Source organism: Zea mays, chromosome 10 (genome assembly GCF_902167145.1).
Source record: "Zea mays cultivar B73 chromosome 10, Zm-B73-REFERENCE-NAM-5.0, whole genome shotgun sequence".
Classification (NCBI taxonomy): domain Eukaryota; kingdom Viridiplantae; phylum Streptophyta; class Magnoliopsida; order Poales; family Poaceae; genus Zea; species Zea mays.
This window is the reverse complement of record NC_050105.1, coordinates 150,385,893-150,412,781: the sequence shown is the minus strand read 5'-3', so window position 1 is coordinate 150,412,781 and position 26,889 is coordinate 150,385,893. Positions and strand designations below refer to the sequence as shown.

The 26,889-nt window shown below is 44.5% G+C and overlaps 1 pseudogene; it reads left to right on the top strand.

Annotated features, from left to right (window-relative positions):
- Positions 1–308: 308 nt before the first annotated feature.
- Positions 309–25,798, top strand: LOC109942953 (transcription factor SRM1-like; annotated as a pseudogene).
- Positions 25,799–26,889: the final 1,091 nt, after the last annotated feature.

Genomic DNA, 26,889 nt, shown 5'->3' with positions numbered 1-26,889 from the left:
TCGAAATTATTTAGTGCTTAGAATAGATTAATCCTAATCAACAATTTTAACTCAATTTTCATGGCTAAACAGTGTTACTAGTTGATAGACAATATTAAAACAAAATTATTGCAACTAGAGTGGGTCAATTCGGAGCTAAAATGGATTTTCTAGGAATTACACAAGTTCTAGAATTATTTTTGTGCTAAAAAAGTATTTTCTATATTGTTTTTCCTATTTTCTTAAGTCACTGGGCTGAGCGCATAATATCCAGAGAGCTCGGGGGCTAAACCACAATTTGTCCCGAGACTCAGTTTTCCCCCGCACGGATGGCGGGTTGTTTTTGTGAAAACAGAAGGATTTCTTTGCAAGTTTACGCGCGTGAAGAGATATGGGTGGATATCTGCCGTCCGATCGCGGACCACCGGTCAAGATTAGATCAGCCCATTACCGAAGCGGTAAGCAACCAGAACCGTAAGATTACCGGCCGATGGCTAGGATTTAAAACAACGGAATGGAGTCCTGCGCGCACGATCATGATCGAATGGCGGAGATAGGCTCTAGTCAAGTTGGCCCTATCTTCTAATCTTGGCCACTGATAACGCGATCTACGGTTCATGGGTTGTCTTCCACCACCGATAGCTGAGCGCAGCAGATCCCGCACCAGCGGCGGCCGCCCCCAACGGCGGAGACCATCACCGGTGCTCCCGTCCAGCCGAGCACCAAAGCTCCACTTTCCCCCTACGATTTGTGCTACGTAGAGCGGACCAACAAGCGAACCAAAGGGGTCCAGAATCTCACCAGGGTTCATGTCGAGGAGACCCTCAACCATGGTGCAGCGGCTCGGTGAGGAACACTGGATTGAAGGAATTCCGCCGAGGCTCCCTGGCATTCACCCGACTCCCGACGACGGAGAGAACGGCTCCACATAACGGCAGGACTCCACGGCTGTAAGCTAAGGCCACGGCGCGAGCAGGTCCTCGGTGGTCCGGTCGAGGTAGAGGTCCAGTATTCCCCGCGGCGGCGCTCGGTTTTCTTTCGCCTCCCTACTGAGTCAATGGTAGTGAAATCCGGCTCGTGATGGCTAACGACGGGGCGGTTCAATCCTCTTTATACTCTGCTGTGAGGGGATTCCGGCCGGGTTGTTGGAACGGCCAGCGACATCCACGCGGATTCCTGGGTTCAGTTCATGCGAACGCGAGGGGGAAGGGACGAGTCCATGCCAAGGAAATCGGCAGCAGTTTGACGCGGAATCTAGGGCACGAGCTCGTTCCGGGTTCACCGCTCCGCGGGGTGGGAGAGAATCCCGCGATTTGTTAGCGCCCGCGGCATTCGCGCTGCTGTTGCTAGCGATTGGGGAAGAAGGTAACACTGTCAGCCGGGACCCACCAGACAGTGAGACAAGCTGCGCCAACAGGAAACGCGGGCACGGGCGGAATCAAGCCCAAGGCCGACCGATGGGTCCCACCCCGCCAGTGACACACGCGCGGATTGGGCTGGCTGAAGGAGGAAAAGGAGTGGGCCGCCAGAGAGGTTTCAGCCCAAGTGCTTTTGTTCTTTTTTTTATTATTTTCTGTTTTGTTTCCAAATCAAAAATTCAAACTAAATTCGAATTCTGGTTTTAATCTCTAGGTTTCAAACATCAAAACAAATTTTCAAATAAAGTTCTAGTAGGAAGAATTATAGGTACTTATATATATTTTTCCTTGTATATTCTCTTTTCTTATTTCTCTTTCTATTCTCAAGTTCTATTTTCAAACTTAAACTTGTTTTCACACTTTTGAGTACAAAACAAGAACCTCAGTGTTAGATGCCTATTTCCGTATTTATTTATTTGTCTTTTGATCACCTTAATTCCTATTAATTGAATATGCACAAAGAAGAAAACCTAATAAATCTCCGAAGGCTCCACAATTCCAAATCACTTTTATATCAATATATGCATTTCTTACATTATACCAATTTTAGGGCTTTACAAAACACTCCCTGGACCTCACAAGTCCGTTGCAAAGTGATGCACATGTTTAGGGGGAGATGTGTTACAACTTGACCCTTTGAGACTAACCATATGCTTGAGTTTGCTTGATTTAGTCTCGAAGGAGAATTGAAAGGGAAAAGGTGGACTTGGACCATGAAAGACTTCCACTGCACTCCGATGAGAGGGTAACTTATTCCAAGTTCATCTCATGAACTCTTATTGCCATTTGCTCTTAATTGATGACTTTGGTGAGGCAATGGGGTTAAAAGGCCAAAATTGATCCCGTTTTGGTGCTTGATGCCAAAGGGGGAGAAAATAAAGGCCAAAGCAATAAATGGATCAGCTACCACTTGAGAGATTTGAAAATAGGAGAGTAGAGAGATTTGAAAATAGGAGAGTAAAGCTTTTGGTTTGTCAAAACTCTTTCATATCTTTTGTGTCAAAAGTTGGCTTCTTGTGGGGAGAAGTAGTGATTATGGGAAAGAGGGGGAGTTTTTGAAATCTTTGATCAATCTCTTTTGGAATGACTCTCTTTATGCTTCAACATGTGTGTTTGACTTAGAGATAGAGATTTGGGTCTGATTTGCAAAAACAAACCAAGTGGTGGCAAAGGATGATCCATATATGCCAAAAACGAATCAAAATAGATTTGAGTTCTATTTGAAGTGATTTTGTACTTGTTCTAGTTGCTTTATGTTGTGTTGGCATAAATCACCAAAAAGGGGGAGATTGAAAGGGAAATGTGCCTTTGGGCCATTTCTAAGTATTTTGGTGATTAAGTGCCAACACAAGTGCTTAAATGTGAATCTATGCCCATGGATGAACAAAATGCAAATCACAAGTAAAGGTATGTTTCTAAGCCTTAGTACATTGGTTTTGAGTACTAATATATTTGTCTAAGTGTTAGAAACAGACAGAAGAAGAAAAGGAGAATGTTGGCTGTGTACAGCCAACAGGCTGTTTCGGTCTGGGGCACCGGACTGTCCGGTGGTGCACCGGACAGTGTCCGGTGCGCCAGGCTGCCTCGACCTGAAGACGCCGCTCTCGGGAATTTGCCGACGGCGTACGGCTAAAATTCACCGGACTGTCCGGTGTGCACCGGACTGTCCGGTGAGCCAACGGTCGGCCGCGGAATCTGCGCGCGACACGTGGTCTGGCCAACGGTCGGAAGAAGGCACCGGACTGTCCGGTGTGCACCGGACTGTCCGGTGCGCCAGATCTGCAACGGTCGGCAACGGTCGGCTGCGCTGTTTAAGGAAATAAATCGGGCACCGGACAGTGTCCGGTGTGCACCGGACTGTCCGGTGCACCCGACGACTGAAGGCAAGGATGGCCTTCCAGATTTGTTCTCAACGGCTCCTAGCTGCCTTGGGGCTATAAAAGGGACCCCTAGGCGCATGGAGGATGTAAATCAAGCATTCCTACAACATTCCTAAGCACCAAGACATCGATCTCACGCATTCGTTTCATTGTGATAGCATATAGAGCTCTTGTGGAGTTGTGAACTCTTTGAGTTGTGTTGCGAGCTCTTGCTGCTGCTTGTGTGCGTGTTGTTGCTCTGATCTTTTGAAGTCTTGTGTGCGTTGCTCATTCCCACCCTTGCTCTGTGTTTTCTTGTGAACTTCAATTGTAAGGGCGAGAGGCTCCAAGCTGTGGAGATTCCTCGCAAACGGGATTGAGAAAAAGCAAGCAAAACACCGTGGTATTCAAGTGGGTCTTTGGACCGCTTGAGAGGGGTTGATTGCAACCCTCGTCCGTAGGGACGCCACAACGTGGAGTAGGCAAGCGTTGGTCTTGGCCGAACCACGGGATAAACCACTGTGTCATCTCTGTGTTTGATCTCTTGTGGTATTGTGTTTTGTTGAGACTCCTCTCTAGCCACTTGGCAATAATTGTGCTAACACCTAACAAGTTTTTGTGGCTATAAGTTTAAGTTTTACAGGATCACCTATTCACCCCCCCCCCCCTCTAGGTGCTCTCACCACCTTCGGGAAGTTCCAAGGCACTCGCGCTATAATTCACCGGACTGTCCGGTGTACACCGGACAGTGTCCGGTGCGCCAAGGGAGATCGGCCTCAGGAACTCGCCAGCTTCGGGAAACGCCAACGGCTAGTCCGCTATAATTCACCGGACTGTCCGGTGTGCACCGGACTGTCCGGTGCAACTCCGGAGCAACGGCTATCTCCGCGCCAACGGCTCTCTGTCGCGCATTTAATGCGCGCTCTGCGCGCGCAGAAGTCAGGCGCGCCCATACTGGCACACCGGACAAGGAACAGTAGCTGTCCGGTGTGCACCGGACACCCAGGCGGGCCCACAAGACAGAAGCTCCAACGGTCAGAATCCAACGACAGTGATGACGTGGCAGGGGGCACCGGACTGTCCGGTGTGCACCGAACTGTCCGGTGCGCCATCGAGCAGACAGCCTCCCAACGGCCACTTTTGGTGGTTGGGGCTATAAATACCCCAACCACCCCACCATTCATTGCATCCAAGTTTTCCACTTCTCAACCACTTACAAGAGCTAGGCATTCAATTCTAGACACACCAAAGAGATCAAATCCTCTCCAATTCCACAAAAGGGTTTAGTGATTAGCGAGAGAGATTTGTCGTGTTCTTTTGAGCTCTTGCGCTTGGATTGCTTCTTTTCTTTCTCACTTGCTCTTGTGATCAACACTCAATTGTAATCAAGGCAAGAGGCACCAATTGTGTGGTGGCCCTTGCGGGGAAGTTTTGTTCCCGGCTTTGATTTGAGAAGAGAAGCTCACTCGGTCCGAGGGACCGTTTGAGAGAGGGAAGGGTTGAAAGAGACCCGGCCTTTGTGGCCTCCTCAACGGGGAGTAGGTTTGCGAGAACCGAACCTCGGTAAAACAAATCCGCGTGTCACTCTTCATTTGCTTGCGATTTGTTTTGCGCCCTCTCTCGCGGACTCGTTTGTATTTCTAACGCTAACCCGGCTTGTAGTTTGTATTTCTAACGCTAACCCGCCAACATCGCCGTCACCAAGGGACTCCTCTTCCCCAACGTCGGCCACAAGTGCCTCATGGCAAAGGACGGCAAAAGGAAGAAGGTAAAATCAAGATCCTCCACTAAATATGAAACCTCTAGTAATGAGGAAGATGCTAGCAATGAGGAGGATAACTTGCGCGTTCTTTTTGCCAACCTTAACATGGAACAAAAGGAAAAATTAAATGAATTAATTAGTGCTATTCATGAAAAGGATGACCTTTTGGATTCTCAAGAGGACTTCCTAATTAAAGAAAATAAGAAACATGTTAAGGTTAAAAATGCTTATGCTCTAGAAATTGAGAAATGTGAAAAATTATCTAGTGAGCTAAGCACTTGCCATGAGACAATAGACAACCTTAAAAATGAAAATGCTAATTTGTTAGCTAAGGTTGATTCTCATATTTGTGATGCTTCAACTTCCAATCCTAGAGATATTAATGATGATTTGCTTGCTAGGATTGAAGAGTTGAACATTTCTCTTGCTAGCCTTAGAAATGAAAATGAAAAATTAATTGCTAAGGCTAAAGATTTTGATGTTTGCAATGCTGTCATTTCCGACCTTAGAACTAAGAATGATATCTTGCATGCTAAGGTTGTAGAATTAAAATCTTGCAAACCCTCTACATCTACCGTTGAGCACACTTCTATTTGTACTAGATGTAGAGATGTTGATATTAATGCTATTCATGATCACATGTCTTTAATTAAACAACAAAATGATCATATAGCTAAATTAGATGCTAAAATTGTCGAGCATAACTTAGAGAATGAAAAATTTAAATTTGCTAGAAGTATGCTCTATAGTGGGAGACGCCCTGGCATCAAGGATGGCATTGGCTTCCAAAGGGGGGACAATGTCAAACTTAATGCCCCTCCTAAAAGATTGTCCAACTTTGTTAAGGGCAAGGCTCCTATGCCTCAGGATAACGAGGGTTACATTTTATACCCTGCCGGTTATCCCGAGGACAAAATTAGGAAAATTCATTCTAGGAAGTCTCACTCTGGTTCTAACCATGCTTTTATGTATAAGAGTGAGACATCTAGCTCTAGGCAACCAACCCGTGCTAAGTTGCCTAAGAAGAAAATTCCTAATGCATCAAATGAACATAGTCTCTCATTTAGAACTTTTGATGCTTCTTATGTTTTGACTAACAAATCCGGCAAGGTAGTTGCCAAATATGTTGGGGGCAAGCACAAGGGGTCAAAGACTTGTGTTTGGGTACCCAAAGTTCTTGTGTCTAATGCCAAAGGACCCAAAACCATTTGGGTACCTAAAGTCAAGAACTAAACTTGTTTTGTAGGTTTATGCATCCGGGGGTTCAAGTTGGATACTCGACAGCGGGTGCACAAACCACATGACAGGGGAGAAGAAGATGTTCTCCTCCTACGAGAAAAACAAAGATCCCCAACGAGCTATCACATTCGGGGATGGAAATCAAGGTTTGATCAAAGGTCTTGGTAAAATTGCTATATCTCCTGACCATTCTATTTCCAATGTCTTTCTTGTAGATTCTTTAGATTATAATTTGCTTTCCGTTTCTCAATTATGTCAAATGGGCTACAACTGTCTATTTACTGATGTAGGTGTCACTGTCTTTAGAAGAAGTGATGATTCAATAGCATTTAAGGGTGTGTTAGAGGGTCAGCTATACTTAGTAGATTTTGATAGAACTGAACTCGACACATGCTTAATTGCCAAGACTAACATGGGCTGGCTCTGGCATCGCCGACTAGCACATGTTGGGATGAAGAATCTTCATAAGCTTCTAAAGGGAGAACACATTTTAGGACTAACAAATGTTCATTTTGAGAAAGACAGGATTTGTAGCGCATGCCAAGCAGGAAAGCAAGTTGGAGCCCATCATCCACACAAGAACATCATGACGACCGACAGGTCGCTTGAGCTACTCCACATGGATCTATTCGGCCCGATCGCTTACATAAGCATCGGCGTGAGTAAGTATTGTCTTGTAATAGTGGATGATTATTCTCGCTTCACTTGGGTATTCTTTTTGCAGGAAAAATCTCAGACCCAAGAGACCTTAAAGGGATTCTTGAGACGAGCTCAAAATGAGTTCGGCTTAAGGATCAAGAAAATTAGAAGCGACAACGGGACGGAGTTCAAGAACTCTCAAATCGAAGGCTTCCTTGAGGAGGAGGGCATTAAGCATGAGTTCTCTTCTCCCTACACCCCTCAACAAAATGGTGTAGTGGAGAGGAAGAATAGAACTCTATTGGACATGGCTAGAACCATGCTTGATGAGTACAAGACTTCGGATCGGTTTTGGGCCGAGGCAGTCAACACCGCCTGCTACGCCATCAACCGGTTATATCTTCACCGAATCCTCAAGAAGACATCGTATGAACTCCTAACCGGTAAAAAGCCCAACATTTTATATTTTAGAGTCTTTGGTAGCAAATGCTTTATTCTTGTTAAAAGAGGTAGAAAATCTAAATTTGCTCCTAAGACTGTAGAAGGCTTTTTACTAGGATATGACTCAAACACAAGGGCATATAGGGTCTTTAACAAGTCCACTGGACTAGTTGAAGTCTCATGTGACGTTGTGTTTTATGAGACTAACGGCTCTCAAGTAGAGCAAGTTGATCTTGATGAGATAGGTATTGAAGAGGCTCCGTGCATCGCGCTAAGGAACATGTCCATTGGGGATGTGTGTCCTAAGGAATCTGAAGAGCCTCCAAATGCACAAGATCAACCGTCCTCCTCCACGCAAGCATCTCCACCGACTCAAAACGAGGATGAAGCTCAAGTTGATGAAGTAGAAGATCAAGCAAATGAGCCACCTCAAGATGACGGCAATGATCAAAGGGGAGATGCAAATAAGGAAGACAAGGAGGATGAAGAGCAAAGACCGCCACACCCAAGAGTCCACCAAGTAATCCAACGAGATCACCCCGTCGACACCATCCTCGGCGACATTCACAAGGGGGTAACTACCAGATCTCGTGTTGCACATTTTTGTGAGCATTACTCTTTTGTTTCCTCTATTGAGCCACACAGGGTAGAGGAAGCACTCCAAGATTCGGATTGGGTGGTGGCGATGCAAGAGGAGCTCAACAACTTCACTAGGAATGAGGTATGGCATTTAGTTCCACGTCCTAATCAAAATGTTGTAGGAACCAAATGGGTCTTCCGAAACAAGCAAGATGAGCATGGTGTGGTGACAAGGAACAAAGCTCGACTTGTGGCCAAAGGATACTCCCAAGTCGAAGGTTTGGACTTCGGTGAAACCTATGCACCCGTAGCTAGGCTTGAGTCAATTCGTATATTATTAGCCTATGCTACTTACCATGGCTTTAAGCTTTATCAAATGGACGTGAAAAGTGCCTTCCTCAATGGACCAATCAAGGAAGAGGTCTATGTTGAGCAACCTCCCGGCTTTGAAGACAGTGAGTATCCTAACCATGTCTATAAGCTCTCTAAGGCGCTTTATGGGCTCAAGCAAGCCCCAAGAGCATGGTATGAATGCCTTAGAGATTTCCTTATTGCTAATGGCTTCAAAGTCGGAAAGGCCGATCCTACGCTCTTTACCAAAACACTTGAGAATGATTTGTTTGTATGCCAAATTTATGTTGATGATATTATTTTTGGGTCTACTAACAAATCTACATGTGAAGAGTTTAGTAGGATCATGACACAAAAATTCGAGATGTCTATGATGGGGGAGTTGAAGTATTTCTTAGGATTTCAAGTAAAGCAACTCCAAGAAGGCACCTTCTTAAGCCAAACGAAGTATACTCAAGACATTCTAAACAAGTTTGGAATGAAGGATGCCAAGCCCATCAAGACACCCATGGGAACTAATGGGCATCTCGACCTCGACACGGGAGGTAAGTCCGTGGATCAAAAGGTATACCGGTCGATGATAGGTTCTTTACTCTATTTATGTGCATCTCGACCGGATATTATGCTTTCCGTATGCATGTGTGCAAGATTCCAAGCCGACCCTAAGGAAGCTCACCTTACGGCCGTGAAACGAATCTTGAGATATTTGGCTTATACACCTAAGTTTGGGCTTTGGTATCCTAGGGGATCCACATTTGATTTGATTGGTTATTCGGATGCCGATTGGGCGGGGTGCAAAATCAATAGGAAGAGCACATCGGGGACTTGCCAGTTCTTGGGAAGATCCTTGGTGTCTTGGGCTTCAAAGAAGCAAAATTCGGTCGCTCTTTCCACTGCCGAAGCCGAGTACATTGCCGCAGGTCACTGTTGCGCGCAATTGCTTTGGATGAGGCAAACCCTGCGGGACTATGGTTACAAATTAACCAAAGTCCCTTTGCTATGTGATAATGAGAGTGCAATCAAGATGGCGGATAATCCCGTCGAGCATAGCCGCACTAAACACATAGCCATTCAGTATCATTTTCTTAGGGATCACCAACAAAAGGGGGATATCGAGATTTCATACATTAACACTAAAGATCAATTAGCCGATATCTTTACCAAGCCTCTTGATGAACAATCTTTCAACAAACTTAGGCATGAGCTCAATATTCTTGATTCGCGCAACTTCTTTTGTTAAAATTGCACACATAGCTCATTTATATACCTTTGATCATGTCTCTTTCATATGCTATGACTAATGTGTCTTCAAGTCCATTTCAAACCAAGTCATAGGTGTATTGAAAGGGAATCGGAGTCTTCGGCGAAGACAAAAGGCTTCCACTCCGTAACTCATCCTTCGCCGTCTTCTCCATTCTTGGGGGAGAGAACATGAGCACCAAGCAAAAGGACCTCGTCTTTGGTATAATCTTAACTCATTTATTTATGACCAAAGGGGAAGAAAGCACTTCAAGGGCTCTAATGATTCCGTTTTTTAGCGATTCATGCCAAAGGGGGAGAGAGTATGAGCCCAAAGCAAAAGGACCGCACCACCACCAATTTCGTGTTTCCAAGAATATTATCAATTCATATCCTATTGTGTTCAAAAGGTGGAGAAAGTAGTATCTCAAAAATGATATATCAAAACCCTCTTGAACACTAAGAGGAGGATCTCATTTAGGGGGAGTTTTGTTTAGTCAAAGGAAAAGCATTTGAAACAGGGGGAGAAAATTTCAAAACTTGAAAATGCTTTGCAAACTCTTATTCATTTACCTTTGACTATTTGCAAAAGAACTTTAAAAAAAAATTAAAAGAGTTTTGCAAAAACAAAACCTGTGGTGCAAGTGTGGTCCAAAATGTTAAAAATGAAGAAACAATCCATGCATATCTTGTAAGTATTTATATTGGCTCAATTCCAAACAACCTTTGCACTTACATTATGCAAACTAGTTCAATTATACACTTCTATATTTGCTTTGGTTTGTGTTGGCATCAATCACCAAAAAGGGGGAGATTGAAAGGGAATTAGGCTTACACCTAGTCCCTAATTTATTTTGGTGGTTGAATTGCCCAACACAAATAATTGGACTAACTAGTTTGCCCAAGTGTATAGATTATACAGGTGTAAAAGGTTCACACTCAGCCAATAAAAAGATCAAGTTTTGGATTCAACAAAGGAGCAAAGAAACAACCGAAGGCACCTCTGGTCTGGGGGCACCGGACTGTCCAGTGTACACCGGACAGTGTCCGGTGCACCAGAGGACTCCAACTCCAACTTGCCACCTTCGGGAATTTCTCAGGCCGACGCGCTATAATTCACCGGACTGTTCGGTGTACACCGGACAGTGTCCGGTGCTCCAAGGAAGCGCGGCCTCCGGAACTCGCCAGCCTCGGGAATTCACTTCAGCCGCTCCGCTATAATTCACCGGACTGTCCGGTGTACACCGGACTGTCCGGTGTAACAGCAGAGCAACGGCTATTTCGGCGCCAACGGCTACCTGCGATGCATTTAATGCGCGCGCAGCGCGCGCAGAAGTCAGGCGCGCCCATACTGGCACACCGGACAATGAACAGGAGATGTCCGGTGTGCACCGGACACCCATGCGGGCCCAGAAGTCAGAAGCTCCAACGGTCAGAATCCAACAGCATTGATGACGTGGCGGGGGCACCGGACATGTCCGGTGTGCACCGGACTGTCCGGTGCGCCATCGAACAGACAGCCTCCACCAACGGTCAAGTTTGGTGGTTGGGGCTATAAATACCCCAACCACCCCACCATTCATTGTATCCAAGTTTTCTACTTCTCAACCACTTACAAGAGCTAGGCATTCAATTCTAGACACACCAAAAAGATCAAATCCTCTCCAATTCCACACAAGGCTTTAGTGATTAGCGAGAGAGATTTGCTGTGTTCTTTTGAGCTCTTGCGCTTGGATTGCTTCTTTTCTTTCTCACTTGTTCTTGTGATCAACACTCAATTGTAATCAAGGCAAGAGGCACCAATTGTGTGGTGGCCCTTGCGGGGAAGTTTTGTTCCCGGCTTTGATTTGAGAAGAGAAGCTCACTCGGTCCGAGGGACCGTTTGAGAGAGGGAAGGGTTGAAAGAGACCCGGCCTTTGTGGCCTCCTCAACGGGGAGTAGGTTTGCGAGAACCGAACCTCGGTAAAACAAATCCGCGTGTCACACTCTTCATTTGCTTGCGATTTGTTTTGCGCCCTCTCTCGCGGACTCGTTTATATTTCTAACGCTAACCCGGCTTGTAGTTGTGTTTATATTTGTAAATTTCAGTTTCGCCCTATTCACCCCCCCTCTAGGCGACTATCAAAAGGGAATTAGGCTTACACCTATTTCCTAAATGATTTTGGTGGTTGAATTGCCCAACACAAATAATTGGACTAACTAGTTTGCTCTAGTCTATAAGTTATATAGGTGTCAAAGGTTCACACTAAGTCAATAAAAAGACCAAGAAAAGGGTTCAACAAAAAGAGCAAGGGATAACCGAAGGCTGCCCTGGTCTGGCGCACCGGACTGTCCGGTGTGCCACCGGACAGTGTCCGGTGCACCAGGGGACTCCAAGCCAAACTCTTCACCTTCGGGAATTCTCAGAGGCGCTTCACTATAATTCACCGGACTGTCCGGTGCACCACCGGACAGTGTCCGATGCTCCAGAGGAGAGCCACTCTGAACTCGCCAGCTTCGGGAATCCGCTCCGCTATAATTCACCGGACATGTCCGGTGCACACCGGACTGTCCGGTGAGCCAGCGGAGCAACGACTACTTCGCGCCAACGGTCGACTGCAACGCATTAAATGCGCGCCAGCGCGCAGAGGAGCAGAGCACGCGCGGGTGGCACACCAGACAGTCTACAGGACTTGTCCGGTGCGCCACCGGACTGCCAGGCGGGCCCACAAGTCAGAGCTCCAACGGTCGGAACCCAACGGCCTGGTGACGTAGCTGGCGCACCGGACTGTCCGGTGCGCCATGCGACAGCATCCTCCACCAAACGACTAGTTTGGTGGTTGGGGTTATAAATACCCCCAACCACCCCACATTCAAGTCATCCAAGTTTTCCCACTTCAACTACTTACAAGAGCTCTAGCATTCAATTCTAGACACACCCGAGTGATCAAATCCTCTCCCAATTCCACACAACACTTTAGTGATTAGTGAGAGAGATTTGCTTGTGTTCTTTCGAGCTCTTGCTTGGATTGCTTCTTTCTTTCGATCTTTCTTGCGATCAACTCAATTGTAACCAAGGCAAGAGACACCAATTGTGTGGTGGTCCTTGCGGGGAAGTTTGTTCCTGTTTGATTGAGAAGAAGAAGCTCACTCGGTCCGAGGGACCGTTTGAGAGAGGGAAAGGGTTGAAAGAGACCCGGTCTTTGTGACCACGGGAAGTAGGTTTGTGAGAACCGAACCTCGGTAAAACAAATCCGCGTGTCACACTCTTTATTCGCTTGCGATTTGTTTTGCACCCTCTCTCGCGGACTCGATTATATTTCTAACACTGACCCGGCTTGTAGTTGTGATTAAGTTTGTAAATTTCAAATTCGCCCTATTCACCCCCCTCTAGGCGACTTTCAAGGACAAGGGGTCAGCGAAGCCAGCAGAGCATTAGTGCAGGAAGGGCATCGCCAGGACAGAGGACGAGGACATGTTGACTTGATTCTCCTGCCCCAAAAATTGCGGCGATGCTTTTTATGCGACAATTGGTTGCTAAATTTCCCCGTGTTTCCCTTGTAGTGGAAAGTTGTTACTATGTTGAACGTTACTGTTTTTATTGGGGATTATTGATAGTCGCCTAGAGGGGGGGTGAATAGGGCGAAACTGAAATTTACAAATATAAACACAACTACAAGTCGGGTTAGCGTTAGAAATATAAACGAGTCCGCGAGAGAGGGCGCAAAACAAATCGCACGCAAATAATGAAGTGTGACACACGGATTTGTTTTACCGAGGTTCGGTTCTCTCAAACCTACTCCCCATTGAGGAGGCCACAAAGCCCGGGTCTCTTTCAACCCTTCCCTCTCTCAAATGGTCCCTCGGACCGAGTGAGCTTCTCTTCTCAAATCAAAGCCGGGAACAAAACTTCCCCGCAAGGGCCACCACACAATTGGTGCCTCTTGCCTTGATTACAATGGAGTTTTGATCACAAGAACAAGTGAGAAAGAAAAGAGGCAATCCAAGCGCAAGAGCTCAAATGAACACGGCAAATCACTCTCACTAGTCACTATGGTTTTGTGTGGAATTGGAGAGGATTTGATCTCTTTGAATGTGTCTAGAATTGAATGCCTAGCTCTTGTAAGTGGTTGAGAAGTGGAAAACTTGGATGCAATGAATGGTGGGGTGGTTGGGGTATTTATAGCCCCAACCACCAAAAGTGGCCGTTGGGAACCTGTCTGTTCGATGGCGCACCGGACAGTCCGGTGCACACCGGACAGTCCGGTGCCCCCTGCCACGTCATCACTGCCGTTGGATTCTAGCCGTTGGAGCTTCTGACTTGTGGGCCCGCCTGGGTGTCCGGTGCACACCGGACAGGCACTGTTTGATGTCCGGTGTGCCAGCATGGGCAAGTCTGACTTCTGCGCGCGCAGACGGCGCATTAAATGCGCGACAGAGAGCCGTTGGCGCGGAGACGACCGTTGCTTCGGAGTCGCACCGGACAGTCCGGTGTACACCGGACAGTCCGGTGAATTATAGCGGACTAGCCGTTGGCGTTTCCCGAAGCTGGCGAGTTCCTGAGGGCGACCTCCCTTGGCGCACCGGACACTGTCCGGTGTACACCGGACAGTCCGGTGAATTATAGCCGAGACCCCCTGGAAATTCCCGAAGGTGGCGAGTTTGAGTCTGAGTCCCCTGGTGCACCGGACAGGTACTGTTCACTGTCCGGTGGCACACCGGACAGTCCGGTGCGCCAGACCAGGGGTGCCTTCGGTTGCCCCTTGGCTCCTTTGTTGAATCCAAAACTTGGTCTTTTTATTGGCTGAGTGTGAACCTTTTATACCTGTATAGTCTATACACTTGGGCAAACTAGTTAGTCCAAAGATTTGTGTTGGGCAATTCAACCACCAAAATTATATAGGAACTAGGTGTAAGCCTAATTCCCTTTCAATCTCCCCCTTTTTGGTGATTGATGCCAACACAAACCAAAGCAAATATAGAAGTGCATAATTGAACTAGTTTGCATAATGTAAGTGTAAAGGTTGCTTGGAATTGAGCCAATAAAACTACTTACAAGATATGCATGGAATGTTTCTTTCTTATTTAGCATTTTGGACCACGTTTGCACCACATGTTTTGTTTTTGCAAATCCTTTTGTAAATCCATTTCAAAGATCTTTTGCAAATAGTCAAAGGTAAATGAATAAGAGTTTGCAAAAAGCATTTTCAAGATTTGAAATTTTCTCCCCCTGTTTCAAATGCTTTTCCTTTGACTAAACAAAAACTCCCCCTAAAAGAGATCCACCTCTTAGTGTTCAAGAGGGTTTTTATATACTATTTTTGAAATACTACTTTCTCCCCCTTTTGAACACAATAGGATACCCATTGATAAATACTTTTGGAAAGCACTAAGTTTTTGAATTTGGTGGTGGTGGTGCGGTCCTTTTGCTTTGGGCTTATTTCTCCCCCTTTTTGGCATGAATCGCCAAAAACGGAATCATTAGAGCCCTTGTTAGTGTTTTTCTTCCTCTTTGGTCATAAATGAATGAGTTAAGATTATACCAAATACGAAGTCCGTTCCTTTTGCTTTTGAGCTTTTACTCTCTCCCCCAAGGATGAAGTTCTTTTCTTTGATGCTCATTTCTCCCCCAAAGAGTAGAGAGTTGCTCGGAGTGATGGCGAAGTATGAGTTGCGGAGTGGAAGCCTTTTTCTTCGCCGAAGACTCCAATTCCCTTTCAATATACCTATGACTTGGTTTGAAATAGACTTGAAAATACATTAGTCATAGCATATAAAAGAGATATGATCAAAGGTATTCAAATATGCTATGTGTGCAAGCTAACAAAAGAAATTTCTAGAATCAAGAATATTGAGCTCATGCCTAAGTTTGGTAAAAGATTGTTCATCAAGTGGCTTGGTAAAGATATCGGCTAATTGATCTTTAGTATTAATGTAAGAAATCTCGATATCCCCCTTTTGTTGGTGATCCCTAAGAAAATGATACCGAATGGCTATGTGCTTAGTGCGGCTATGCTCGACGGGATTGTCAGCCATTTTGATTGCACTCTCATTATCACATAGCAAAGGGACTTTGGTTAATTTGTAACCGTAGTCCCGCAGGGTTTGCCTCATCCAAAGCAATTGCGCGCAACAATGACCTGCGGCAATGTACTCGGCTTCAGCGGTTGAAAGAGCGACTGAATTTTGCTTCTTTGAAGCCCATGACACCAAGGATCTTCCCAAGAACTGGCAAGTCCCCGATGTGCTCTTCCTATTAATTTTGCACCCCGCCCAGTCGGCATCCGAATAACCAATCAAATCAAACGTGGATCCCCGAGGGTACCAAAGCCCAAACTTAGGTGTGTAAGCCAAATATCTCAAGATTCGTTTTACGGCCGTAAGGTGGGATTCCTTAGGGTCGGATTGGAATCTTGCACACATGCATACGGAAAGCATAATGTCCGGTCGAGATGCACATAAATATAGCAATGAACCAATCATCGACCGGTATACCTTTTGATCCACGGACTTACCTCCCGTGTCGAGGTCGAGATGCCCATTTGTTCACATGGGTGTTTTGATGGGCTTGGCATCCTTCATTCCAAACTTGCTTAGGATGTCTTGAGTGTACTTTGTTTGGCTGATGAAGGTGCCCTCTTGGAGTTGCTTCACTTGAAATCCTAGAAAATACTTCAACTCCCCCATCATGGACATCTCGAATTTCTGTGTCATGATCCTACTAAACTCTTCACATGTAGACTCGTTAGTAGACCCAAATATAATATCATCAACATAAATTTGGCATACAAACAAGTCACTTTCAAGAGTTTTAGTAAAGAGTGTAGGATCGGCCTTGCCGACTTTGAAGCCATTAGCAATAAGGAAATCTCTAAGGCATTCATACCATGCTCTTGGGGCTTGCTTGAGCCCATAAAGCGCCTTAGAGAGCCTATAGACATGGTTAGGGTACTCACTGTCTTCAAAGCCGGGAGGTTGCTCAACATAGACCTCTTCCTTGATTGGTCCGTTGAGGAAGGCACTTTTCACGTCCATTTGATAAAGCTTAAAGCCATGGTAAGTAGCATAGGCCAATAATATGCGAATTGACTCAAGCCTAGCTACGGGTGCATAGGTTTCACCGAAATCCAAACCTTCGACTTGGGAGTATCCCTTGGCCACAAGTCGTGCTTTGTTCCTTGTCACCACACCATGCTCATCTTGCTTGTTGCGGAAGACCCATTTGGTTCCTACAACATTTTGGTTAGGACGTGGAACTAAATGCCATACCTCATTTCTAGTGAAGTTGTTGAGCTCCTCTTGCATCGCCACCACCCAATCCGAATCTTGTAGTGCTTCCTCTACCCTGTGTGGCTCAATAGAGGAAACAAAAGAGTAATGTTCACAAAAATGAGCAACCCGAGATCTAGTAGTTACCCCTTTATGAATGTCTCCGAGGATAGTGTCGACGGGGTGATCTCGTTGGATTGCTTGGTGGACTCTTGGGTGTGGTGGCCTTGGGTCTTGCTCATCCCCCTTTTCTTGATCATTTGCATCTCCCCCTTGATTACTGCCATCATCTTGAGGTGGCTCATTTGCTTGATCTTCTACTTCATCAACTTGAGCTTCAACCTCATTTTGAGTCGGTGGAGATGCTTGCGTGGAGGAGGACGGTTGATCTTGTGCATGTGGAGGCTCTTCGGATTCCTTAGGACACACATCCCCAATGGACATGTTCCTTAGCGCTATGCATGGAGCCTGTTCTTCACCTATCTCATCAAGATCAACTTGCTCTACTTGAGAGCCGTTAGTTTCGTCAAACACAACGTCACATGAGACTTCAACTAGTCCAGTGGACTTGTTAAAGACCCTATATGCCCTTGTGTTTGAGTCATAACCAAGAAAAAAACCTTCTACAGTTTTAGGAGCAAATTTAGATTTTCTACCTCTTTTAACAAGAATAAAGCATTTGCTACCAAAAACTCTAAAGTATGAAATGTTGGGCTTTTTACCGGTTAGGAGTTCATATGATGTCTTCTTGAGGATTCGGTGAAGATATAACCGATTGATGGCGTAGCAGGCGGTGTTGACTGCTTCGGCCCAAAACCGGTCCGGTGTCTTGTATTCATCAAGCATGGTTCTTGCCATGTCCAATAGAGTTCGATTCTTCCTCTCCACTACACCATTTTGTTGTGGAGTGTAGGGAGAAGAGAACTCATGCTTGATGCCCTCCTCCTCAAGGAAGCCTTCAATTTGAGAGTTCTTGAACTCCGTTCCGTTGTCGCTTCTTATTTTCTTGATCCTTAAGCCGAACTCATTTTGAGCTCGTCTCAAGAATCCCTTTAAGGTCTCTTGGGTTTGAGATTTTTCCTGTAAAAAGAATACCCAAGTGAAGCGAGAATAATCATCCACTATTACAAGACAGTACTTACTCCCGCCGATGCTTATGTAAGCAATCGGGCCGAATAGATCCATGTGGAGTAGCTCAAGCGGCCTGTCGGTCGTCATGATGTTCTTGTGTGGATGATGGACTCCAACTTGCTTCCCCGCCTGGCATGCGCTACAAATCATGTCTTTCTCAAAATGAACATTTGTTAATCCTAAAATGTGCTCTCCCTTTAGAAGCTTATGAAGATTCTTCATCCCAACATGGGCTAGTCGGCGATGCCAGAGCCAACCCTTGTTAGTCTTAGCAATTAAGCAAGTGTCGAGTTCAGTTCTATCAAAATCTACCAAGTATAGCTGACCCTCTAACACTCCCTTAAATGCTATTGAATCATCACTTCTTCTAAAGATAGTGACACCTACATCAGTGAATAGACAGTTGTAGCCCATTTGACATAATTGAGAAACGGAAAGCAAATTGTAATCTAAAGAATCAACAAGAAAAACATTGGAAATAGAATGGTCAGGAGATATAGCAATTTTACCAAGTCCTTTGACCAAACCTTGATTTCCATCCCCGAATGTGATAGCTCGTTGGGGATCTTGGTTTTTCACATATGAGGAGAACATCCTTTTCTCCCCGGTCATGTGGTTTGTGCACCCGCTGTCGAGTATCCAACTTGAGCCCCCGGATGCATAAACCTACAAAACAATTTTAGTTCTTGACTTTAGGTACCCAAACGGTTTTGGGTCCTTTGGCATTAGAAACAAGAACTTTGGGTACCCAAACACAAGTCTTGGAGCCCTTGTGTTTGCCCCCAACAAACTTGGCAACGACCTTGCCGGATTTGTTAGTCAAAACATATGATGCATCAAAAGTCTTAAATGACATGCTATGTTCATTTGATGCATTGGGAGTTTTCTTTCTAGGCAACTTAGCACGGGTTGGTTGCCTAGAGCTAGATGTCTCACCCTTATACATGAAAGCATGATTAGGGCCAGAGTGAGACTTTCTAGAATGAATTCTCCTAATTTTGCTCTCGGGATAACCGACAGGGTATAAAATGTAACCCTCGTTATCCTGAGGCATGGGAGCCTTACCCTTAACAAAGTTTGACAATCTTTTAGGAGGGACACTAATTTTGACATTGTCTCCCCTTTGGAAGCCAATGCCATCCTTAATGCCCGGGCGTCTCCCATTATAAAGCATGCTACGAGCAAATTTAAATTTCTCATTTTCTAAGTTGTGCTCGGCAATTTTAGCATCTAGTTTTGCTATATGATCATTTTGTTGTTTAATTAAAGCCATATGATCATGAATAGCATCAATATCAACATTTCTACATCTAGTGCAAATAGATACATGCTCAACAATAGATGTAGAGGGTTTGCAAGATTTTAATTCTACAACCTTAGCATGCAACATATCATTTTTAGTTCTAAGGTCGGAAATTGTATTTTTGCAAACATCAAAATCTTTAGCCTTAGCAATTAAACTTTCATTCTCTAATCTAAGGCTAGCAAGAGATACATTCAAATCATCAATCTTAGCAAGCAAGTCAACATTATCATCTCTAAGATTGGGATTTGAACTATCACAAACATGTGAATCAACCTTAGCATTTAAAATAGCATTTTCATTTCTAAGGTTGTCAATCATCTCACGGCAAGTGCTTAGCTCACTAGATAATTTTTCACATTTTTCTACTTCTAGAGTATAAGCCTTTTTAACCTTAACATGTTTTTTGTTTTCTTTAATTAGACAATCCTCTTGGGAATCCAAAAGGTCATCCTTTTCATGAATAGCACTAACCAATTCATTTAATTTTTCCTTTTGAGCTATGTTAAGGTTGGCAAAAAGGGAACGCAAATTATCTTCCTCATCACTAGCATTGTCATCACTAGAGGATTCATATTTAGTGGAGGATTTAGATTTAACCTTCTTTTTGCCGTCCTTTGCCATGAGGCACTTGTGGCCGACGTTGGGGAAGAGGAGTCCCTTGGTGACGGCGATGTTGGCGGCGTCCTCGTCGTCGGAGGAGTCGCTTGAGCTCTCGTCGGAGTCCCACTCGCGACAAACATGGGCATCGCCGCCCTTCTTCTTGTAATACCTCTTCTTTTCCTTTCGTCTCCCCTTCTTGTCGTCACCTCGGTCACTGTCACTAGATATAGGACATTTAGCAATAAAATGACCGGGCTTACCACACTTGTAGCAAACCTTCTTGGAGCGGGACTTGTAGTCCTTCCCCCTCCTTTGCTTGAGGATTTGGCGGAAGCTCTTGATGACGAGCGCCATTTCCTCATTGTCGAGCTTGGAGGCGTCTATTGGTTGTCTACTTGGTGTAGACTCCTCCTTCTTCTCCTCCGTTGCCTTGAATGCAACGGGTTGGGCTTCGGATGGGTCGCCAAGCTCGTTGATTTTCCTCGAGCCTTCTATCATGCACTCAAAACTTACAAAATGCCCGATAACTTCCTCGGGGGTCATTTTTGTATATCTAGGATTACCACGAATCAATTGAACTTGAGTGGGATTAAGAAAAATGAGAGATCTTAAAATAACATTTACCACTTCGTGATCGTCCCACTTCTTGCTCCCGAGGTTGCGCACTTGGTTTACCAAAGTCTTGAGCCGGTTGTACATGTGTTGTGGCTCCTCTCCTTTGTGAAGCCGGAACCGACCGAGCTCCCCCTCGATCGTTTCCCGCTTGGTGATCTTGGTGAGCTCGTCTCCCTCGTGCGCGGTTTTGAGTACATCCCAAATCTCCTTGGCGCTCTTCAACCCTTGTACTTTGTTATACTCCTCTTTACTTAGAGAGGCGAGGAGTATTGTTGTTGCTTGAGAGTTGAAGTGCTCGATTTGGGCCACCTCATCCTCATCATAGTCCTCATCCCCTACGGATGGTACCTGCGCGCCAAACTCAACAACATCCCATATGCTTTTGTGGAGCGAGGTTAGATGAAATCGCATTAAATCGCTCCACCTAGCGTAATCTTCACCATCAAAAGTTGGTGGTTTGCCTAATGGGACGGAAAGTAAAGGTGTATGTTTGGAAATGCGAGGGTAGCGTAGGGGGATCTTACTATACTTCTTGCGCTCTTGGCGCTTAGAAGTGACGGAGGGCGCATCGGAGTCGGAGGTCGATGTTGATGAAGTGTCGGTCTCGTAGTAGACCACCTTCCTCATCCTCTTGTGCTTGTCGCCTTTCCGATGCGGCTTGTGGGAAGAAGATTTTTCCTTCTTCTCTTTGTGGTGAGAAGAAGATTTCTTCTCCTTCCCTTTGTTGGAGGAGCTCTTCTTCTTTTCCCTCCTTTTGGTGCGGGACTCTTCCGATGAAGTGCTCCCTTGGCTTGTAGTGGGCTTTTCGCCGGTCTCCATCTCCTTCTTAGCGTGATCTCCCGACATCACTTCGAGCGGTTAGGCTCTAATGAAGCACCGGGCTCCGATACCAATTGATAGTCGCCTAGAGGGGGGGTGAATAGGGCGAAACTGAAATTTACAAATATAAATACAACTACAAGCCGGGTTAGCGTTAGAAATATAAACGAGTCCGCGAGAGAGGGTGCAAAACAAATCGCAAGCAAATAAGAGTGTGACACGCGGATTTGTTTTACCGAGGTTCGGTTCTCGCAAACCTACTCCCTGTTGAGGAGGCCACAAAGGCCGGGTCTTTCAACCCTTCCCTCTCTCAAATGGTCCCTCGGACCGAGTGAGCTTCTCTTCTCAAATCAAAGCCGGGAACAAAACTTCCCCGCAAGGGCCACCACACAATTGGTGCCTCTTGCCTTGATTACAATGGAGTTTTGATCACAAGAACAAGTGAGAAAGAAAAGAGGCAATCCAAGCGCAAGAGCTCAAATGAACACGGCAAATCACTCTCACTAGTCACTATGGTTTTGTGTGGAATTGGAGAGGATTTGATCTCTTTGAATGTGTCTAGAATTGAATGCCTAGCTCTTGTAAGTGGTTGAGAAGTGGAAAACTTGGATGCAATGAATGGTGGGGTGGTTGGGGTATTTATAGCCCCAACCACCAAAAGTGGCCGTTGGGAACCTGTCTGTTCGATGGCGCACCGGACAGTCCGGTGCACACCGGACAGTCCGGTGCCCCCTGCCACGTCATCACTGCCGTTGGATTCTAGCCGTTGGAGCTTCTGACTTGTGGGCCCGCCTGGGTGTCCGGTGCACACCGGACAGGCACTGTTTGATGTCCGGTGTGCCAGCATGGGCAAGTCTGACTTCTGCGCGCGCAGACGGCGCATTAAATGCGCGACAGAGAGCCGTTGGCGCGGAGACGACCGTTGCTTCGGAGTCGCACCGGACAGTCCGGTGTACACCGGACAGTCCGGTGAATTATAGCGGACTAGCCGTTGGCGTTTCCCGAAGCTGGCGAGTTCCTGAGGGCGACCTCCCTTGGCGCACCGGACACTGTCCGGTGTACACCGGACAGTCCGGTGAATTATAGCCGAGACCCCCTGGAAATTCCCGAAGGTGGCGAGTTTGAGTCTGAGTCCCCTGGTGCACCGGACAGGTACTGTTCACTGTCCGGTGGCACACCGGACAGTCCGGTGCGCCAGACCAGGGGTGCCTTCGGTTGCCCCTTGGCTCCTTTGTTGAATCCAAAACTTGGTCTTTTTATTGGCTGAGTGTGAACCTTTTATACCTGTATAGTCTATACACTTGGGCAAACTAGTTAGTCCAAAGATTTGTGTTGGGCAATTCAACCACCAAAATTATATAGGAACTAGGTGTAAGCCTAATTCCCTTTCAATTATGTTAATTTATTAATTTGTCTAGATGTCATTTTTCAAAAAAAAAAGTTGTGTAGGTAGTTTACCGTGTGCTCTTGGTAGCAGAACTTGGTGTTTTATCCTGCATGAACGTATATTGGTTGCGCTGGTGATGACTGACGAGCACAGGCAGGATCCAACTACATTCCAGCAAGTGGATTCCATGTCTTAGGAGATAGGATCCTACTATCTTATTTGACATTTTTGCTCATTAATTTGTGCTTTTGTCGTGTTCCGTTGGAGATGTGAATATCTGTTACTTACTTACTTGGGACATGTTTGTTTCTCTAGTGCTAAAGTTTAACCCATGCTAAAATTTAGCATATGCTAAACTTTAGTACTTGAGGGATGTTTGGATAAGTGCTAAAATTTAGCACTTGCAGTCCACGAGGAGCACCCGACCAATGGTGGGGGAGAGAGAAAGGGGTATTCAATGCAAAATAGGGACGGGACCACTTTTAGTATAGTTTAGTCGTAGCTGCTAAATGGCTAAGCTGGTGCACTGAGTGTCAGTTTGTGCATTTTGGTGGTTCTGGTACGTGTGTCATGATACTTTTCAGCTGCTATTTACGCTTTGGTTTATTAGAATTGGTGCATGCTCTATCACTGTTAGGTGCCATCATGTATTTTTGAATTAGTTAGATTGTTGCATGCTCTCTTAGATTTAGTTAGCATGGAGATTTTGAAATATGTTACTTAGATAGTCAACTTCTGTTGTTCAATGTGTAAGCTCATTGTAGGAACGAGTGTGCATTTTGGCAGTTTTGGTATGTCGTGCAAGTTTCTTTTAAGCGAGCATTTGCCTATGGGTGGATTACATAATTTACTGCGAGCTCTGTTTGTCTGAATCAACGCTTGTAATTATTGATATTGATGATTTTCTGAATAAGTGTACTGTATTATATTGGAATTACATCCTCTGCGTGTACTTGTTTTAGTCGTATAGGTGATGGGTGATATTAGTGGTACTTGGATGTTTTAATTTTCTTTTTTTGCTCCTGCACGAAAACTAGTGTCTCCAAACAATGGTAAATGTAATTTACATGTTCGTTGAAGTTTTCGACAGTAGAAGCGTATTGGATGCATCTATCCAGTTTACTATTTTCTTTTGGGGAGTAAACTGTTCTTCTACATTTGCGAAATGAAACTTAGTAAACTAGCCACACATGATATAAGTTATTCTGCCACACAACCAATGAAAGTAAAACGTCAAGTACACTATTGCTCTTATTTTTTCCTTTATCCCTTCTTCAGTTGCATGACTTGCTTTTAAAAAAATTGATCTTTAATCCCATGTAGTTGGGTGTTTCTGTTATATGCACGACTTCATGCATATTGATATCCTCCCCTGGTTTTGTTTGTTGTTCTTTCTGATATTTGATCTGTGACACTGTCTGGAGAATGCTCTATTCAGAACTATTTTGCTAAGTTTGAAATTATCGTGCATTCATATATGCACCTTTTACAAGTAGTCCTGTTTTTATCCACAACTAGGGACCCATTATTGTTGCTTATTGATAATATTTCTGTTAGGTATGTGATATGTTTAATTCAGTTCATTTTTGTTCTAAAAAAAGATGGGTTCCTTTTCTTTCATGAACCAAGAAAATTGGTTCCACACTTGTGATTTTAATGGTTGAATGACTCAAATTGTGTTTGAATGTAATTAGAAAGTGAAATTACATATCACTAATGATGAAGCCGAAGCGTTGGTTGGAAGTAGTCGTAAATAGTAGTTACAAATACCTTGAGAATACAACTATTTCCAAGTATGTGATGTTTATGCATAAAGTTAAAGAGATCTTTTTATCACTGACATGGGCACACACCATCAACTATTATGTTTTATATAAGAACAATCTACATGGCCTCGTATCATAGATGACATGTTTAACTTTCATTTTCCTCCTGAGATCTAAATGTTTTAGATGATTATATTTAACATAAGTAACTTGTATGCAAAAGTTCAGCAAAACCATTGTCCTTTTCTTCTGGAGGCTGGACATATGCAGTGTAACTTATGATATCAAAAGTTTCATATCCACCCAAAGTAATTCTTGTTTATTGGTATGTACAAGTAGGGACCCATTGTCGTTGGTTTGTTGATAGTATTTCGGTTAGGTAGGTGACATATTTGATTCAGTCCCCCTTTTTGTCAAATAAAAAAGATGGGTTCGTTTCCTTGAACTAAAAAGATTGGTTCCACGCTTGTGTTTTAATGGTTGAGAATGACTGAAATTGTGTTTGAATGTAATTAGAAAGTGAAAATACATAAGGTTAATGATGAAGCATAAGCGTTGGGTGGAAGTAAGTAATATTAAATAGTAGTTACAGCTTTAAGAATGCAACCATTTCCCAAGTATGTGATGTTATGCATATAGTTAAAGAGATGTCTTTATATTTGACGTGGGCACACCGTCGAGTATTATCTTTTATATAAGAACAATTCAATTTGTCACATATCATAGATGACACATTCACCTTTTTTTTCCTCCTGAAACCTGAATGTTCTAGATGATTAGATTTAACATAAGTAACTTGCATGCAAGAGTTTAAAATTTTAATTTAAACATTGTTTCTTTCTTCCAGAGGCTGGACATATACAATACAACTTAAATTCTCAAAAGTTTCATCCACCTAGGATCTGCTGCATTGCTATTGAAATGCTCTATAACTTGATTTTGATTTTGTAGATTGTTCCTCCTTGGTTTGAAAAGTTTGGCAAAGGTGACTGGCGGAGCATCTCACGGAACTTTGGGATCTCAAGGACGCCAACTCAAGTAGTTAGCCATGCGCAGAAGGAACTCAATGGACAAAGAGAGGCGGCGATCGAGTATACCTGACATCACCAGTGTAGACAATGGAGATGCACAGGGTCCAATCACAGGCCAAACGAATGGCCAGGCTGCAAATCCTGGGAAACCACCCTCTAAGCAACCCCCATGTCCAGCAAATACACCTCTAGGCGTCGATGCTTATGGCACAACAATTGGACAACCAGTTGGCGGCCCCCTTGTCTCAGTTGTTGGGACTCCTGTTTCTGCTCCATCCCATCTAGCCTATGGCATGCATGTTCCGGTTCCAGGAGTGGTAGTGCTTGATGCTGTAGTAAATCTTGCTCCGATGCCTTATCCAATGCCACCCCCATCATCTCATGCGTGAGGGAGGGACGTTTCAAATGCCGGTGGGTGGGTGTGCATGCTGTCATGTCTCAATAAAGCAATAGCAATAAGGGAACCTTGGTACATCACAAACTATTGTTACAGGTTGCGTTGAGGACATTGCAGATTATGTGCTTTGTGTTGCATGCAAATTTTTTCCATGTACACATGCTAACAGATCCAAGTGTTTCTGGACTGGTGCTGCCATGCCACGTTTCATTCAGGCTAACTACATGGAGCCTGTGCTTCAGTCAAGATTTTGGATTTGTAAATGTATACCGGCTACAACAAGAGTAAAGATACATCGCCTATTTCTCATTTCCATTCCACCGCACGATGCCAATTTATTAATTCAGTCGGTTTCAGTGTTTGCTACTTGGTTTCCGGCAGTGGGAGTTTTATTTCTATTTAAACGAGGTGACGCACAATAATTGAGTCATTTACAATTTTATCATTATCACCTGTGAGCTTCGTCAATTTGTTATCGGACCTACAAATCATAAATACAAATAGTCTCATAAATCATAGCCACATGATGATACAATAGTAGATAACCAAAAATGTAAGTGACAAAATAGCAATTTTCCACAATAATTAATTTGACATGGATTTAGGCCCTGTTTGGTTTTTTTAACCACTTAACTAAACTTTAATGACTAAATTTGACTAAGAGGGTGTTTGGTATAGCTTAGGGATGAATGCGTTTGGTTCTGCGTCTGTACATATTATTTCTTTCTTTCGTGTTTGGATAATTCGTTCGGTGAGAGACGCTGAAGCAGTTTGGATGCCACTTTCAGAAAGGGACACACACTCCACTTTAGTTTCACCTCTAGAAAGTTTTACTTCACTTAGGGCTTCTTTGGATCAAAGGATTATAAACATATAGGAATAGAAAAAAAATATAGGAATATTTTAGGAATGCAAGTGTAAAACACAGGATTGTAGAACATAGTAATTTTGTGAGAATGGTCCTTTGGATATGCTCGAGGGAAAACGCAGGAATTTTAAAGACAATTTGTCAAATCGTAATTACTAACATTATTTGCAATTGATTATCTGCATTAGCTGACTTAGGTCCCACCTAGCTTGTAG